Raw genomic sequence first — 4702 nt, 5'->3', positions numbered from 1 at the left:
GAAACCTTAGAGCTTGTGTGTCACATTTATGACTCTCGGGTAGACAGGGCCCTGTCCAAAAACACTGGTCCTCATGACAACTCTTTGCCCTATAATTCAACCTGATGGAGGAAAGCCATTGTCAACTCAATCTTTGATGCCAGGAGCAGCCCCTGGTGCCAAAGGAAACAGAGTGATATTAGTATTCCATGTATTTCTGTATGGTATAGGTTGGAGGGGGAGGTTTGCATCACAATTCCAAAATCATGATTGTAGCAAATCGAATATTACATTTCCTTTTTATCAGGCACTATGAGCTGGCTTGGCAAAGCAAGCTGACTAGGTCATGGGTTCAGTTTCCCTCAGGTCCTTTCCACAAGTGGAAAACTGATATCTGGCAGTGGAAACAATAGAGAAACCACCTCAGAATGTTGGAGCAAAGGGAGGAGGAAGAGTCGCCACCAATCAGGACTCCTGGAAATATGTGTCTGGTTGGAGTGGAAAGGGGAACAAAGAAATAGAGAAAAGCGAGTGTCAAACAGCCAGTAATTCTAAACATTTAGAGAGGTGTAACATGCTTTGTACACCCATTATACCCCAGGCTACCTTCCAGAAAGGAGAAGTTTCTTCAGCTTATTCAGCAGGAAACAGGGTTCAACGATCCAGTCACAAAATAAAGTAGGTCTGGTGAAGGTTTCAGGACTGGATATATGAAACAATTACAATTAGGTATACATATATACAATTAGGTATACATATGTATACAATTAGGTATACATATATATATACATATACATATACATATATATATATATACACATACATATATATATATATATACACACATATATATATACACATACATATATATATATACATACATATATATAAAGAAGAGAAACAATAATCCTAAAAATATACTCTAACTGAAAAAAGTACTTAAGTTGTCATATAAAAAAATATATACACAAACACCTAACGAAGCATAAAACATTGCACTAAAAGATGCCAGTCTATTAACTGTACTGTATGCATTCATTTTATATATTTATGAGATAATTCATTTATCTATCTATCTATCTATCTATCTATCTATCTATCTATCTATCTACCTACCTATATACTTACCTGTCTACCTAATTCTCCTTGGAAAGGAAAAAACTATAAGAACAATATATTAGGGGGGAATAATTTTGTTAATTGTGCCTATAGTCTGAAGTTTCTGTGACATCAGTGAATGCTTTCTGATAAATCTCTGTTATTCATCCAGAAGTAAAGACATATCTAGTGATAGAGCACAAGTTGACTCCTTGTTACTCCGTGATGTTCAACTTCTGTAAGTAGTAAAGTAATAACTAAGATTTACCGAGCATTTCTCATGTGCCAGTATCATGCTAAACATTTTACATTTATTATGTCATTTAATCTTTATGAGAATACTAATGAAATGGATCCCATTATTATCCCCCTTTTCCATTGACGAGACAGAGGCTTAGAGAGACAACTTGGCCAAAGTCCACTAAACATAGCTCTGTGTAAAGATGATAAATGATTTGACTGTAAATTTATCCAAAATGGTTTTAAAAATAGCGATGCCATGAAAGTTTCCCTTTATATTTTCTAAAGAACTAGTTTTAGAGGAGTTAGTTAAGGTAAAAACAAAGCAAAACAAAACAAAACAAAAAACCTAAGAAAGACTACGAGGGTACAGAGTTCATGGGCTTTGAGAAACAGATGACCTAGGTTTGTCTTTTGGCTCAACCACTTCCTAGCTACATGATCTTTGGTAATTTATTGATATATCAGAAAGTGATTATTTCATAGCTTAATGGTGCCAAATGAATGCACAACTTAACATTTCCTTTACTGAATTACTTTGGTTCTTATGTAGGTGATGACTATAATTAATTCTAGAATTAGCTTTCTTGTCCAGAAATATACAGAACTAGAAATCCTTTTTCTTTTTTTAAAACCTTTATTTTTCATAACAAAGTAATGTTTGATTTGATACAAAACAACATTTTCAAACGGTCATACCATCATGACATCAAAAAGTATGCACCAGAAATACTTACTTCGGTTATTATTCACAGCTAGATATAATTCCTTATTGCTCTTAGGTTACAATAGGGAAAACAAGCTTCCAAGATAATGTGTCATGAAAGATAGTTTAAATTTTAAACAAGAATATTCGCCAGCAATAATCAAATCACAGTGGCCCTGGAACTAAGTTTTGGGTTACTTCTTATATGTTGTTTTTTGATGTAATCAAATGTGGTCTCATATATCATTTTTTTCATTTAAAGAATTGCCACTCCCGTTTCATTGGTCCCATAAATAATTCAGAACAGGTTATTTTAAAAATGCCTATTTATACTAAAAAAATAAATATGACACATTTTGTTCTTTACCACAGCTTAGCAATGTGGACTTGACCAACAAGTTACAATGTGTTGTGTTAGTTATTGCAACAGAAACAGTCATATTCAAAAGATGGGTCATGGGGGGGTCTGCATTTTCAACAAATGTCCCAGATAACTCTCATGCATACCAAAAACTGAAACCTATTGGCCGAGGTGGTAGGATTTCTGTTATTTAGAGGATGCTCCTGGAAGTTTCTTTTCCAATCCTTCCTCCCTACTCTCTCATTCTTTTCTTAAAGGACCTGCCTTCATGTCGTGTGGGAGACCCTGCTCGCTGCACCATTTGTCATGCGGGGGACCCTGCTCGCTGTGCCATGTGTCATGCAGGGCAGCCTGTGGGGTCTCTGCTCCCGCTCCCCACATAAGAACGCAGGATATGGCTAGGCCAAAAAGGAACACCCACGTAGCCATAGATAGTGGAGTCACACCAATATCATCTCACTGGAGGCACTCTAGTCTCACTGGAGGCTGGATCCACACGACCTGCAACCTGCTGTCCGCTTCTCTGCCTGCCAACCAACCGACTGACCAACCAATGCAGCTGTGGCCGTTATATCAGGGGCTAATTGGCTAACTGGCTACAGAAGATGGTCAGTTAGCCACAGCTGACGGCCATCTACTACCTGAGCCAGCACCTTTCCACGTGAGGCCGAGAGCCTGGAAACTGCTCTCTGGGGCTCTGTCCCCACACTTCACCCTGTGCCTAAGGTGTCTGAGTCCCACAGCACCAACTACTGTCCATGGTTAATTAGAACAGAGATGGATCCCAGAACCAAAATCGTCCCTTTGGCTATTCTCTCTGGTGAATCGTCTTTCAGACCCAGAGACTGTCAACCTCTGCTGGGTCCTGAGACCCAACAGAAAACAAGTGCATCCACTTGATTAAAGACTAATTTTCCAGTCTCAAAGTTGTAATTAAAATATGTAGATGACAGACGATAGATAGATAGATAGATAGATAGATAGATAGATAGATAGATGATAGATAGATAGATTTAGAGTTATCATTATAGAAAACAAACTCAAATAGTATGAATAAAACAATAACAAGTTTAATACTGTGTTTCATGCCCCCAAAACTGAATGTGGAAAAAGGGAAGAATTCCTAGCTATAAAGGAAAAAAGACTAGTTTCTTACCTTCCCTGGCAGAACATAGTATATGTTAAAATGGATCAAATATTTAGTCTCAATTTAGATCATCCTGTTTACATTTAAGGCTGACAGGCTTCAACTAATTTAGCACGTAGTTGGTGAGTTAAGTTAGGTTGTTACAAGGGGGCAAGTGGAAGGAGAGAGGTATAAGCTCCCCAAAACAACTTCCACAGAGTCCCTTATACTTCAGTGCAGAGATGGGCAAATTTGGCCTGTGAGCCAAGAAAAATGGAGAACAGCCTTCATAAGAAAAGAACTAAGCCCATGTGAAGGGAGAAATGTGTCCTTCCCTTGGGTTCTGTGAGACATGATTGATAGCTACTACTACACCCATTCCCTCGAATTTCTCTTTTTTTCCTTAATATATATAGTATGTGTAGTTTTCTATTCTTTGCAATGTGAAATAATTCCTGATGAAGATTGTCCCAATAAGCAAAAAGTTAAGACTATCAGAGCATGCATTTACCAGGTACCTTGACTATTTGGCTCCCTGATGGCTGAAATTCTCTATGAAATTTTTACTATTTACATGTCATTTTAAATTTTATGTCATTTGATTTATTTTCACTCCTTCCAATATAATATTTATGAGAATAACAATAACTCCTGAGGGTCCATAAATCATCTATGCCCTTGGGATTATATCAAAAATTTCCCGTTGAACAGGTTTTGATACAGAAAAAAGGAGTCTGGTGTGGGATGGCGGGGGTAGGGAGGGAGTTAAGCCAATGCTCTGCACTCGCTGCCAACTTCCTCTAGCACTGCTATTCCTTCTGCTCCAATCCTCATAATGATGGGGAGGATGATCATTCCGAGAACCTCTTTTTCGTATGTTCGACCTGGCAGAGACTGGATTCGGTATTTCATATATATTAAGGCAGGGCTTTCTCACAATAACCCTATGAAGTTGGCATTGTTATCAACATGGTACAGATGAACACTTGGAGGATTAGTGAGGTAAAAAAAGTAGCTCAGAAAGTGCTAAAATTAGAACCAATTCTGTCTGACTCAATATCTGTGTTTTTTAACCATGGATATGACAAAAGAGGAAGGGTGGCTAGAATAAGGGATATGGCTAAAAAATTAAAAGTTGTTAATGCATGTGACAACATTTATACAATTTAACTATTTGCCTGGCACTCTCTTT

This window comes from Rhinolophus hipposideros (assembly GCF_964194185.1).
Source record: "Rhinolophus hipposideros genome assembly, chromosome: 6".
Classification (NCBI taxonomy): Eukaryota; Metazoa; Chordata; class Mammalia; order Chiroptera; family Rhinolophidae; genus Rhinolophus; species Rhinolophus hipposideros.
The sequence above is the reverse complement of the archived record's forward strand: the minus strand, read 5'-3'. Positions refer to the sequence as shown.